Here is a 16,043-nt window from a genome sequence, read left to right on the forward strand (position 1 = left end):
GAAAATGTGGTCAAAGAATGCCTGCTTTGTTGTTAAGAATGCAGGATTGTTGAGGTCCACAGGGTGACGCCTGAGGCGCTATACTTGCTCACTAACCAAGATGTGCCCCCCTGACCCCCTCATACGAATAAGAAGAAGATTGCAACATTTTGGCCATTTCTAGTAAAAATTACGTTTAACAAATATACCGTGAGGCGTAAGCGATCTTAGGGACTATTCTCTGCAATTTTCCACATCCAACCAAAAGGAAGAAAATAAATACCCCGAGTCGAATTCTGGAGAGAAATAAGAAATTTCTTGCTTCCGTTGTGTTATTGTCCAATGGAGTAGAAATGCGAACACACCTACATCTGCATTCTAAAGGTTGTGTAATAAAAGGATCAATGTTTCCAGAAGTGACAGACATATGCACATACATCTCCCACTGCAGCGGTCGGCCGAGAGGTCAAAGGGTCTCCCCAAACCTGCCTCTCCCGATCTGACACGCCAATGAAGCCGTGAATCATTTTATGTAAACATAGTGAGCCTATTACCTTATAATTTTAAGTGTATTAATGGAATGACTGTCACTGGCCAAATATTCAACATGTTTGACCTGCAAAAAATATCCCAAAAATACATTATACAAACTAACATTAATAGACCAGTTCAACGACTGTACATACAAAACATAAAAACTCCGTCGATGAACACAATCTTTGAACAAAGATACCACAAATACCAGGCAATAAAAGCATTCAACAATCTGACACTCGACACAATAATGATGGAGACAAAAACAATTCACCAACAAAATTAAGGTATGGATTAAAGAACTAAAAAGTCTAAATTACAAGATAAACTACCTTAAAAGAATAAAAGATATACCTACATAGAACACATATTATACACAACCGGACCAATATGTTATATAACTGCCTTAATTATTTTTTTTTACAAGTTTATTTTATTTCTTAATATTTCATTTAATTTCGTTTAATTTAACATAAATTAAAATAATTTCAATACTATAATAATTAAAATAAAATTACTTTGTTTGAATACCACTTTATTGTATATATTTATAACCAACCGGTTTCAGTTCAACCCGAACCTTCTTCAGGGTTAATAAAAACATATTAAATTAATTACAGAGGTGTATGGGTACTTATAGTTAAGCTGGAAGAGGGAGAGAGAACATCAACTTTGGTGGGGGTGGAAGACTTAGGTAGGAGAGAGGGGGTAAACATAGGTGCAGGAAATGGAAATATATTTAAAATGGGGCTGTTTGTTAAATCTAATTGTTTATTTAATAAATTGATTTTATTGACTTTAAGGGAGTTTTTTATCTCGAGTGCTTCTAAATTGTTGAGGCGTAGACCTATATTTATCGTAGACCTAATTACAATACTCTCCATTTTATGATTCAAATGTTATTTTTGCATAATTTTAACATTCTCTAACATGTTCAATGTTCTTCGTGTTATTTTAATACGTTGTTGTAACGTTTTTATGCATCTATCTGCCTTTAGGTCTTTTTTTACCCTTTATTAAACCGTTACACCGTGAACAGAATGCTTGTGAACTTTACGGCACGAGTTAGAAATCTATCGACAAGGCAACCACGCTTTGTATTTTCGATTGAAAGTTTATAATAGACACTTTGTCTGAAATAAATTCCAAAAAGTCCGCAATTGCTTGCATGTTTGCAAAATATTTGTCGAAGTTTGTGCACTTTTTACGATTTTTGTTTTTATATGAAACGAAAAAAAGTGAAATGACAAAAACCTTTATAATACTTTAATGTAATTAAATACGTTTTTTTTCATTTAAAGTGGTGTTTTTACAGTTTACATGGAAAAATAATCGGTAATCGACAAAATGCCGATCGGGAAGAACGACATCGTGTTTAGTAAATTAACTGCTACATTTAATTAATTAAATGCAGGTAACTCCTTTAATGGAGGACTGAATGTAGTTGGCGGAAACAAAACATTGTCCAAAGAAGCGAAGCTAGCAGTTCACAATGGAGCGTTGGTACCTACCCTGATGTATGGCAGTGAGGCATGGAACCAGCAGAGGAAGGATGAAAGTAGGCTGAATACTGTAGAAATGAGATCCCTGAGTCAGATGTGTGGTAAAACCATGTATGATCATGTGAGAAATGTGGAGATACGCAAAGAATGCAAAGTCTAATGAGTAAGATTAAGAAAGGGACGCTTAGATACTTTGGGCATGTAGAGCAATTGATAGAAGAAAGGAGTGTAAGGAGAATATATGACGCAAATGTGAATGGTAGCAGAAGTCGGGGACGCCCGAGGAAGACATGGAATAATGAAGAGGATCAGATACTTGAGTGGGGCCACGTCAAAAGTTAGAATAAAAGAAGAGTTTTTATGACACGATGTATGAATGTGAATGAAGCAAGGAATGTGTATCGAGACCGAATCGTTTGGCGGTCCGTCCTCTGTGCCTATCCCTGCGGGGAAACGGCGTAATGATTTGTTAGTTAGTTATATTAATTGCTGTAATGGCATTCGTTTCCAGAGAAATGCGTATCCACCAATATACTACGGAGAAGATATTATTATTTTTGCGCGTGTGTGCGTGATTGCCAGTATGATTTGTCATCGTCAACGAGTCTATCTGCTGAATTTCAGCTCGATCGGATGTCGGGAAGTGGGTTAACTTCCGCGTCCAAGATTTGCATTCATTCATAACTGAAAAAAAAGTTAAATTCAAATTTTTAAATCAAACTTTTTTGAACGCGAAAATCTTTGGAAATTAATCTCAAATAGGAATAATTCTTAATAAATCACGAATCTGACAGACCTTTTAAAGTTGACGACGAAAAGACCCCAGGGGTTAGAGTGATCTGAGATGTTCAGAATAGTTTTCGAATGTCGAGTAATTTATCTCACAACTATATAAATAATTTCCGTTTTACTAGAATTTGCTTTTGCTTTACAGTCGGACTATTTTCCTATGTCGGTGCGTTCCAGTAAAAAAATAATTCCTTCTCATAAAAAAATTCGAATATTTCTCATTGACCATCATTTCGACCCTTCTGACATTTCACTTTAGGTTCTGATGAAATTTGGATGATTTTTTTTATTGTTACAGCGTTTAATTCGTAGGACTTCATTAATTATAAAAATCATGTACGTAATATCAAATTATGCAAATAGTTTGGTTTTTATTATTGAATTATTTTTATTAAACATCAATGAAGCAGTGAATTACATGTTTTTTCTTTATTATTGATTTATTATTATTATTTAAAATCAATAAAGCAATGTCTAAAATGTTTTATTAATGTTTTTACTATTGGCTTATTATTATTTAACATAAATGGAGCAGGGTTAAATTTTTTTTTTATTAGGTACAATATTTTTTACAATTCAAGTTTTTCAGTAATGTAGGCCTCACTGGGTGGCTTGCCCGTGCTGAGGCATTAATATTTTTACTATTGACTTATTATTATTTAACATCAACGAAGCAGTGTCTAAAATGTTTTTACTATTGGCTTATTATTATTTAACATCAATGGAGCAGTGTCAAAAATGTTTTATTAATGTTTTTACTATTGACTTATTATTATTTAACATTAATGAAGCAGTGTCTAAAATGTTTTTACTATTGGCTCATTATTATTTAACATCAATGGAGCAGTGTCAAAAATGTTTTTTTTTTATTATTTAATATCAATGAAGCAGTGTCTAAAATGTTTTTTTTTATTATTGACTTCTCAGAAAGTAATTATTTCAAACAAAACAACTTTAATATGTAATAATTATTAACATTTACGGGGAAATCCAGGTAACCCTATGTTTCAACATAAGGGTTATCTTTTCTTGTTACTGTTAAGCTAACTATGGGAAAATACCTGATCAAATACCAAACCCATAATTATTACACGTTTCTTCCTGGATATGTTAATTAAAAACTGACCACCATTGAAACATTATTTTGATAAATATTTCAATGTGGAATCAAGTACTTATTATGAAAATATCAAAAATGTTACGAAATATAACCTAAAGAGGTAAATAATTATTAATGACACACTTAGTAGAAAATTTTACTAAAAATAAAAATTTTATTACAGCACAACTCATTTGGCATTTTCATAAGCATTTAGTTTCTCTGAACAGCCAATCTGCCTAGCTAGGAACTAATAACGACCAGTAGGTACTCGTAACAGGAAGTTCTAAGTCTCCTAATAACTCATAACTTCCCGTAAAACCAATATAATCGTTGTAATTTCTAACTTATCCCCAAGGGAAGATACGAGATGTATCTTTAAAGTTTTGTTAATATTGCTTGACGGTTTTTGATCGTATTCGATGGCAAAGCCCCACGGGACACATCGCAAGAAGCGCTTTAATCTAAAATGACGGTTATTCTAAATATAGCTCCTGTATTGAAGCCATAATGAAAATTATACTGAAAGTCCCTGTAAGAATTAGCACTGAAAAAATATCCAACAAACTTAACATCATGTCACTTAAACAACTCTATTTTAAAACAATCCTCATGTAAATTCATAAATACAAAACACAAGAAATAACAACTATCATATAATTTTGAAATACTAGATCTCAGGGTCAAAAACATATCCAAATAACAAGCAACTACAAATAAAAAATTTGGGCAAAAAAGTTGGAAACAAAACAGGGAGATGATAAATATAAATCATAAACGGACCAGACCCAAGATGAACCAGACAACTACTCAATATGGACAGAAACTCATTGAGGAAACTGGTAGGACTACTAACGGGACACTGCCATCCCAGAAGGCACATTGTTGCATTTATTGCAGTTGTTGGGAGTGGAAAACACCAACAGATGCAGGAAATGTGAAGAGGATGAATAGACTCTAATTCACTTTTGGTGCCAATGTCCCGCTCTGTTGGGAACAAGGCTCAGATAGCTGGGAGACACACTATAGAACCAGAAGATATAGCGGCATATCCAATGACCACCGTGTTTGTCATGGTGAACTTTATTAAAGGGACCGGATTACTATTAAAGGAATGAGGTAAAATGGGAGTTAGCACAATGGGCCTATTATCGAGGGCTTTATCCATCTTCCGTGCTAGACCTCCTGATAAGTCATAATATCACTCGTACACAGCCTTACCTTTATCGAGGTTGGACTGAAACTAGACTAAAAACTTATGATTGCTTAAACCACGTATTTCATCAAAACCATGTTTAGAAATCGTGTAACTGATGCAGGGCCGGCCCTGAGATAAGCGGGGCCTGGCGGCAGTAAAAACCTCAATGGCGCAAGGTTATTATCAGTCAGCGCGGCTCCCAGAGCGTTCTGCTCCAATTGCGCCAGCACAGGGCCGACCCTATACTGATGCATGCTTTTGTTTCATCCTTTATTTCTACATTCAGGAGTAGTTAATTTGTAGGCAGGTAACAACCATTCTCTTCCTTAATTTCTACTATGTCTTAGTTCATGTTATATACTGTGTTATTAATGGATAATATAGTCAATAGTCAACAAATGTGATGAATAAAAAAATTATTATTAGGTTGTGGTCATGTCATGTTATCTTTCATCGGGTGATCTTTAACAAATAATCGATTTCATTGATCAGTCTGGGTTTAAGCTTTCAATCCAGGGATCTCGAGAACCGGGATTGTCGGCACTGTAATCCCGGTGCTGCGCTTGTCTTAATACCGGATTTTTGTTGGTTTCTCGAACTTGTTTCAACCGTGGAAATATATTTTTTATCCACAGGTGTCGTTTTTGAAATATTTTTGAGATCTTGGGATACAAGTCATAAAGATTTTGGGGTAGGTATTATATATTGTGCTATTTCTGAGAAGTAAGGAAGTAAGTTCTGTGTTGTGACATCACTACATCGGGACTGTTTAGGCAGACGTGCTTTTATTTCGCACACGCAATTCATCCGGCAGTCTTAGATGTTCTCTACAAAAAATTCTTACTAGAATATGAAGATGAAAACAACATACGGTTGGTGACATGTCGAAATCAGTGGAACAAAATATATCTTTCTCTGCATTGGAATTAGACATTGAAACTGTAGAGGAAGTTGATTTAAATGCGACTCTACGAGAATAGCTCCATGGAGATATTCATGTATCATAGACTTAATTTCAAAAGCTCTTAAACAATAAAAACAGTAAAAGCTATATCAAGTATTATAAAATGGAACTGGCAACTGGAAAGGTTTAAATCGAAACATAGCGCAGCGTGAATTTTCAAAAATACCATATGGATTTAAAATCATTACCACCTACTGGCCTGGAACTTAAATGGACTCTTCGGGATGTAGGAAAATAAGGAAATAAATTATATCATCACTAAATGTTGAAACCTTAGATACTTTGATCTGATTTAGGTCGCATTTAAAAACAATAAAGAATGATTTTTTATTGCATTATGTATTTCTGTTTCTTTTGTGCAGCTACTTTTAAATTAGTTAGTTATTAAGGTATGTTGCCTAATCTATGCATTAAACCTAAAGAAACTATAATATTTGTTACAACTACTTTTTTATAATAATTTTAATCACGGGATTGAAAAATGCTAGTACCGACAAAGATTCCCGGAATCGAAAACCCTAGTCCGGGAGTTGATAAGTCTTATTTGTAAACTGACGACATCGGTTTTCTTTAATATTGGTTACTTCTACTGATTTTCTATTCAGTGATAGAAAATATTCGCTAACTTCTTGTGTTCTCATCCACTACAAATACCTCATCACGACTCCCAAACGAGGTTCATCCGAGAGGAAGTCGGTACCTGAAATGATTCAATGTACCGAACCGATATGTTTCGATTTGTATAGCGGCCTTGTTATGGGACGAGGATTTTGCTTTTGTTGGAGTCTATCCTTTGTTTGAACTCTGACAGTGAAACATCGCTGAAATGGACATACGTGTGCTATACCTGTATTTGTTCCTAAAGAGTGAGGAATGAGTGAAATGGTTAATATTCTGATCAATTCACTTGATTTTGAAAAAAGGAAAATCAGTGACTGTTTGGTTCAATTTTGATGGGGGCTTCTTCCCCAATAAAAAAATCATAAAAATACTTAAATTAAGTATCTCAGACGGAATAAAGAATCGTGTTTCCATAGAAGACTGTACTTTAGCTTGTAAGAAACTGGGCTTCTTGTAGAGGGCTGGCAGATTCTTCAATATTGACCAGCTGCATTGAATTTGTGAGCCAACTCGGGGTTGGAGAATCATAATTCTTGAAAAAAAAATTATTGATTTCAATGGAGTGAGGTCCATCTGATTAACAATTCGTTGTTAATAGACCAATTGCCATCTTTAATGCTTAGACGCAAATTTAGGCATGCTGAGTCTGTTATACAGGTATTTAAATAGAGCCTGCTGTAAGCATTGATCCCCTGTGCGCTTGTGCATGTGCCTGAAACTCGACGGATACGAGAGGAACACCCTTTCACAATTGATATTGCCTTCGTGAGAACTCGTTTTTGTGTAAGACGGCTCGCATGTGGAACGAACATCTGTTTTTCTTCCTCTACATAATCCGGAGCTCTTCAAGACCCACATTAATAAATCCCACCCCAAAGCCCCTACCTTAACGCGCTTCACTTTGATGTCCGATATTTTCCCCTTGTCTTTACACTACAGACAGGGTCTTGTGAGAGAATATCTTCAGGCGTCTGTCACCGCAAGATAATGCAAGTTGACATTTTTTATATCGTCAGTTTTTTGAATACCTAAAAATAATTGATATGTGATAAGAAATGTATTCTGAAGTGCGGTTGGCACTTTCTCGCAAGAACGGATTTGGTTGTATAGCATGAAGCCGCCCAAGTAGGTTAAAATTCCAAAAGCAGAAAACTGATTTTTACAACAGCAAAAACTCTCAAACAGAGAGCTCTGGCGTTGTGAAATTATCAATTTTTTTATTAATATTATTAATGTGCAGGCAGCATAGTGATGCTGCCTTCATATCAGATCAGATATCAGCTCTCATATCAGATTTCACAGCAGTAATTGAGTTGAATTTCTGGGTCAAAGCAACCATTTCTTGCCCACATCGTCATTTCAATCATAACCTGTGAATGATTTGTTTATTTATGATGGACACTTAACTGAATAATATAACACAACCTAACCTAACATTAACAAGGTTATGACTCTAAAATAAATCGGCGGAAAAGGGGTTTGAAGTTAAGTTATTTCAAAAGATTAACTAACTAACTAACCATCACGCCGTTTTCACGCAGGGGTAGGTAGAGAGGACGGATCGCCCTCTGTCAAGAGAAATGGCCCGACTCAAGTATCTGATTCACTTGATCGTGCCATGTCTTCCTCGGGCGTCCCCGACTTCTGCTACAATTCGCATTTTCATCATATATCCCCTCCTTGGTGACCGGATATATCATCACAATGATAATTCATCACATCTTTAAAAAGTTGTATAAAGTCATGGAAAATTATGAAACTAAAACTTTATTAACTGGATTAAGTAGGTTAGGTTAGGTTAAATTTTTTGTTGTTGAATTTTTGTTGAATTGTCACTGTGTTGAGTTATCATGGAACCATCCTCCTTACACTCCTATCTTCCCTCATTCGCTCTGAATGCCCAAACCATCTAAGCGTCCCTTTCTTAATCTTACTCATTACGCTTACATCAGCCTTGCACTCTTTGCGGATCTCTACATTCCTCACACGATCAAACATGGTTTTACCACACATACGCCTCAGGGATCTTATTTCAACAGCATTCAATCAACTTTCATCCTTTTTTTGCCAGTTCCTTGCCTCACTTCCATACATCAGGGTAGGTACTAGCACTCCATTGTGGACTGAATCTTGTTATTCAAAAGATTATGTATGTTTGAAAGCGGGCCTCCTTCGACAAAATGTTTTCAAAGTATTGAACAGAACATGGGGGCATGGCCAAAATCATCAAAACCACCAAACAAAACATTTTGGCCACGTCCGAATATTTCATTCAATGTCCAATGTTTGGAAAACATTTTGTCGCAGGAGACCCGCCTTTACAATTGAGTTCCGAAACGAATTAACAGTTTAAAAAAATAATAATTTTTTCGCTTTATTGATAGTTAAATATTTTGCGATGTTTTCTATAAAAACAAAATAGCGCAGAAATTGCGCGGCAAGCGTATTGAGAAACGAGTTATTAATTGAAAATTGATTTTCAATAACGAATGAAATTTTTTGTATAAAAAATGAACAGCGTTCATTATCTTTATAATCAACGAAGGAACGAACGCGCTCTTCACTAGGCACTAGGTGCTTACTGGGAACCTTTAACATTGCTGACACATTGTTGAAAAATCTGATTTATATACACCGATTTTATTATCATAAACAGCACGTTTCTCATTTCAACGCACGTTTTATATAGCCATTCTAGGGCCACAGGCAATTGCCTCGTGTACCTCATCAATCCCGCTGGTGAATGAATGGAGCGGTCATTTGTAGTGTCCCAACTACCGTCTGCAAATTTTGTGTCCGCCGTGCTGTTTGCAATTTTGCTAATACGTTATGTTTGCGCGCGTATAGTCATGGCAGTGAGTCATGCGGCACTCCAAATAATAATCATGTCGCTACATAAGGGGCCAAAGACCGAGAGATCTTCCGGCCAAGGGGAGTCACGGGATATCGGAAAACAATTTACAGTAGTTAAAAGATTTTTTTTTCAAATTTTCTGTCGCAGTTGCCTATTAATTTTCATCCACATTAGCGCTCTCCATCATTCATTCGTATTTACATAGGTATCTCTTTTTCAAACGATCTTCAGTAATTTTCGTCTTCATTTTGAACGCTTATAATTGAGATCTAATGAAAAAGTATCATTCACTTTGGTCGTTCGAATTCTATAAAAAAGCAATCTACGAAGTTTTGCGGTACCGACGTGCGTCGTGGTAAGACTTTCAACCTTCCATGCATATTAGATTATCATTATACACGGTGTCCGGAAACTCGTAGTACAAGCGGGAAACTGGAGAATCTACACCACATGGGGAACCCAAAAAAACATAAAGTTTTTTGATTTGAGCATTTTCAAAAAAAAAAAAATATATTTTTCGGCTATTTTACGGTTAAAGTTTTTTCTGGTGTTTAGGGTTGAATAACAGATGTTTTAACCCTGCAGAGCAGAAATATTTTATGATTACACTGGGTTAAATGAAGGGTGATTTCAAAATAATGCTTCAAATCCGAGTTTCTTCATTTGTTTTACTTTCAAATAGTTTTAATTAGTTGGGTACTTTGATCTTCAGTAATAATTTATAAGAATTTGATTAAAAAAAAAAAAAAATTAAAAAAAAAAAAATCAACTTCAAACTCGATTTACTCGATAACGAAAGCTCAAATAAAAAAAATATATACTACAAAATCGACTCCAAATGTGATGTAGATTCACCAGTTTCCCGCTTGTACTACGAGTTTCCGGACACCATGTATAACACATAGCACTCTCTTTAGGGTGAATTGCCTAATACAAAAAAAAAATCATTATATAGACCTTCTAATAATATATGTTTATTTTGTTTATCTTCAAAATGTTAAGTTGCAAGAAACATTAATGACTGTTTATCCTAAAATCTATTTCCAGGAAGGTTTCATTTCAACCGAATCTATGTAACTACCATCACCCGGTTTCTTTGGATATTAAAACATATTACTGGCTTTATTCATGCCCAACTTAAGTCAAATATGCGAATAAAATTATTTACTTCTCAAAACCACGTTACAGCCCCCATAGTATGGCGAATAAATTAACACTACGAAAACCAATATGACTTCCGCAAACAAACTCGTACTTCGTGTGTACTTCAAATCAAATTATTTTTTTTATAATATTGATATTGGCCGGAAACCGCTTGCTATTTTTCTCGATCTAGCAAAATTATTTAGTAATATTTGGATGATTTGCATAGCGCTGTTTTTGTGCAAAATCACCTCAAGGGCGCTGATACCGTTAGGCTAGCGCCACACTTGACGGAAATTCCGTCGTGGAAATTCCGCTGGAGTCAATCCGTTGGTTACGTTGCAGCCACACTGAATATTCAGTGGCGGATTATCAGTCGACTGCCAACGCTTATACAGCGTGGTCGTAATGGATCCGATAGAAGTGATAGCTATTTATGAGGCATTATAAGAAGAAAGAAAAAGAAAGCGTAAATATTGGGTTCATCCCATAAATACTCTTCGACTAGAAATTGGGCAATTTCATACCTTGTATATGCAACTAAGAAATTATCCAGATAAAGTATTCGAATATTATCGAATGTCCATACAATCATTTGATGTATTGCTGAATTTAACGAAGGACTATATTACCAAGCAAAATACAAAACTTAGAACGGCTATATCTCTCCCAAAGGCAAACTCTATTTTGCACTTCGATAATAAATCTTTCAGTGTCGAACATCCTGTGCGTTCGTCGCCGCCGCGTGTTATCCGCCAAATGTGGCGCGATGCATACAAACACTTGGAATGCGACTTTGCCGATCTTCCGCCGACGGAAGATCGGCGCGCGGAGGACGGAACAGACGCGAGTGTCGGCTGTCCGCCACGGAGCGACGGATTGTCCGCGACGGAACGACCGATCTTCCGCGTAGTGTGCCCGCTATTTGTAATTTATATGCAATTACATGTATTGGCGTTCCGTCGCGGAAGTTACGCGACGGAATTTCCGTCAAGTGTGGCGCTAGCCTTATAGCTTTATACCTTTACTACTCACTGCTAAAAACATTTCAACGGGTCGCAATAATAGTAGTGCCTATTTACACATGGTTTGAAAACTATCCAACAGACCGAATGCAAATAAACTCTTTAGACAAAATACATAAAAGCAGAAGAAAACATCAACTGGGTCCTACGGTGTACCCCAAGGCAGTATGCTAGGGCCAATTTTATTTGTTATATATTTACTATGATACATTGCAGTTTCCTTAAATAATAGCCACTAGTAGTTTTGTACTTTATAATGCGTCTGTGAGTGACGTTTGTACTTATTTTATGTGAAGGCCGGAGTTAGCGAAAGAGAAAGGTTCAAGCAACCTTTAATTTTTGCTTGGTGGTATTTCACCAAGGCAATATTAACATTGAGAATATGACAAATTGTTAATATGACGAACTGAGCCGAACTCGTATTTTTTAATGTGAATACTGCGTAAGAGTCCCAACTGCTCCCCACTGTCTGGATCCAACGAGGCTATCGCATCTCCAAGTGAGGTATGTTGTGAGGCTGGGGAAAGATTGGGGATTTAACAAGTTTTTATTATTTTTTACTCTTCCACGTATTTTTCCCTGCCATTTTTTTCCTACCAATCTTCTTCGTCTATCCCGCTGAAGAGATAATCCAATAGAAGTATGTTGAGAGTGTGTCTGTGTTTCCGAAATATCTTTCCCTGCTCTCGGGAAAATTGATCAAATATTTCAAACACCGAGATTTTTTCTTGAAAAAATAACCACTTTCAGTGGCGCTTCTAAGAACTCGGGTCTTCCGTAAACTGACTACATCAATATTCTTCCGAATCGGAAGATTTGTACCTTTAAATCAGGCCCCGCATTCCGATTTTCCACCGATTTATAACAAACTTTCCTTGAACACTAAATTTTAAGCTTTTAAAAAAATAAATGATCTTTTCGAAGATAATCTCTTAACATTTAACAAGTCGAAAAAATAATTATATGAAATTTCCTGGAAAGAAAAAAAAGAATTTCCGGAAAAGTGTGCTCCAGAAAGTATATAAAACATATCTGGTTCTGTTATTTAACATTGAAGCGAAGTTAGCAGTCCACAATGGAGTGCTGGTACCTACCCTGATGTATGGAAGTGTGGCATGGAACTGGCAAAGAAAGGATGAATGTAGATTGAATGCTGTTGAAATGAGATCCCTGAGGCGTATGTGTGGTAAAACCATGTATGATCGTGTGAGGAATGTAGATATCCGCAAAGAGTGCAAGGCTGATGTAAGCGTAATGAGTAAGATCAAGAAAGGGACGCTTAGATGGTTTGGGCATGTAGAGCGAATGAGCGAAGAAAGGAGTGTAAGGAGAATATACGATGCAAATTTGAATGGTAGCAGAATTCGGGGACGCCCGAGGAAGACATGGCACGACCAAGTGAATCAGATACTTGAGTCGGGCCATGTCAAGAGTCAGAATATTATAAGAGTACGTATGAGACGATGTATGAATGTGAGTGAGGCAAGGAGTGTGTGCTAAGACCAAGATGTTTGGCGACCCGTCCCCTCTGTCTACCCCTGTGGGGAAGTGACGTGTTGGTTAGTTGGTTAGTTAGTTAGTTATTAAACATGTTATCTAGGAAAGAGTTCTTAGTGTTTTTTTAAATGCTTCTTAGGACATTTGCCAAAAGACTCACTCTACATAAAATAAGTTATGTTTTATTAAATATTTTCGCTTACGCCTATTAAAAGTCATCTTCTTCTTCTTTTTGAACTCGAAAAACCTCGCATTCTTTTTAGGTCTTATGATTATCCATTCTGAATAGTATACTTTTCCACATGTGCGTCTCAGATATTTCTTTTTCACTGCATTCAGCACTACTCTCTCAGTTTAATTTCCTTTGTCAATGACGTCCCTCTTATGTGTCAAAACAACTCAGGGTTGGTGTCGACTAATTACGATTCGTTTAAGGCTGCCTTTACACACGTAAGTTTTTTCCCGTAAGTCGTTTTGTGACTCAACTAAACGATAATGTGAGACTCTTACCGTAATTTATTACGAGTTAGAGAGGTCCTAAGAGGTGTAAGTTTTAACATGTGTAATCGCGTCTGCGCAAACTAGTTCATACTTCGCACATTTTATATTGATTTTTGGATTATTTTTATAAATTTTAAGTCTGTGTTTATGTGCCTCATGTGCCCAGCCTCAATATTTTTTGATACATGGTCAATTTAGACATCAATGATAACATTGATAACCAATAGTCAAGTCCCTGAGTTGCATCCGAAACGAATTACCGTTTGAGATGAATACAAATTATGGACTTAAAATTAATTTAATACGATACGAAATGATGTTTATTGGATTTGACTGATGGTATGTGTAAAGATGAACATGGCATGAAAGACGGAAAAAGGATGACCAATCACTTACCAAAAAGCAGCACACAAAACTCCCTCTAAACTTATATGTATTACTAGTAACCGCTGACGACCTCTTGTCATCCTTGTGCACAGAACGCAAAAGATCGTTGGCTAGTTTTTTGAATTATACCTAACAATAACTAAAACGTCCTGTTGACATTTGAAAAAAAAAAAACAACTAAATATTTGTAGCTAATGTCAGCTGTTAACAAAATAAAATTCGAGTCTCGTTACTATTTTTGTATATGAAATGGTAATATCATATAAAAAATTCTTTAATAAAGGTATTTCATTATAAAATAATAATATTGAACATTATTTGTATGTTTATGTTTCATCATGATAGATGACAAATGTCAATGTGCACATTTTGACAGATAGTATTTTTAAAATGTAAACAAGGTTTGTAATAATTTGTTTTGATAGTTTTTGTGATAATAATAAGGTAGGTAATTTATTTTTGACAAAGTCGTAATTTGAATGTGTAGTGGATTCATATAAAACTTGAATATTACTGTGCAAATATATTTAAATAGTTTGTATTGTACGTATGTTTGTACCTTGTATGCATTCCAATTACAAATAAACTGAATTTTAATATCACAGTTGTTTGTATTGATATGAAAAATATACCTCCGTATTGAATATAAAAACACAATGTTTTTAACAAATGCATGTTAATTTTTAAATATGATTAGGTATTATTATTCACCATTCATAAAAATACAATCGCCTTTGATCGCTGTAATCATTTGAAAGTGTAAAAATACAACACTGTTTTGAAGTTTAACCTTTGTTTATTTTGACAACTAATCTTGTTCATAGATCAACAAATATAGTCATAGACAATTGATATTATATTTAAAGAAAATAATAATTTATTTACTCTAACTTTCGAAAACTTCTAACCTGAACAGTAATAAATTGTCTGTGCTCAAAATAATGAAAAGTTCTATGCAAAACAATGACATATTGAAAATGCAAATAACGATAATGATTATAGGTTATGTTTGAGAATACATGAACATAACATTGAATAACATTAATATTAAAGGTTATAATGTTACAATTTAAATATTCTCGAGCAAAGCAATCAATAGTAGACATTAGGATATGTAAATGTAAGTATCCAAATGTTAAGTACACACACATCGATTTAACTCTAATATTATCAACTCTAGTATTAATGAAAATCCAACCTGACAAGACAGAAAAAATACGGCTCCGAAAATGAATTATTTTAAACGTTGTGCGCCAAATGTAAGGGTAGAAACATTCCAATGTTTGCCTGTAATAGTGAGATCTCCAGGATCAAGTAGGGAATACAAAAACGGTAGAGCAAAGATCTCAATCTCATGATTGTGGGGTTAATTTTCTGTCAAGTAAGGTGGGAAATCAGAAATAAAAAGAATAAGTACTTAATCAAAATTATAATGAAACCATCAAAAGTACAACAAGGGAGTACAAAAGATACCAATGTAACAATAGGAATAAAAGTAGACACATACCAGGTGGACTCCTGAACCAAACTAAGCTAACTTAACGTGGCCGAGAATCAAAGGAAAAACAACGGGTGGCGAACGAAAACTTGACTCCGGTAGAGGGGAACAGACCCGTGACAGAAGCCAGAACATCCTTCACTTAGTGGAGACGGGAGGGCGCAACTCCTTCAACGCGCGCCTGTAGGATCTTCAAGTCCGCAGCACGTGGTACCCAACCAGACTCGTCTTACGGAGCCAGGACATCCTTCACTTAGTGGAAACAGGAGGACGCAACTCCTTCAACGTGCGTCTGTAGGATCTTCAAGTCCGCAGCACGTGGTAACCAACCAGACTCGTCTTACAGACTTCGGGAACAGCAATCCGTCCCTTCGCGACGCGGGGATAATCAGCCATAAACTTCTAGCCACAGCTAGGACCAATCTATTTGCGGTTTCAAGTCCGAAACACGA

Source organism: Hesperophylax consimilis, chromosome 14 (genome assembly GCF_061612785.1).
Source record: "Hesperophylax consimilis isolate HC1 chromosome 14, BYU_Hcon_1.0, whole genome shotgun sequence".
Classification (NCBI taxonomy): domain Eukaryota; kingdom Metazoa; phylum Arthropoda; class Insecta; order Trichoptera; family Limnephilidae; genus Hesperophylax; species Hesperophylax consimilis.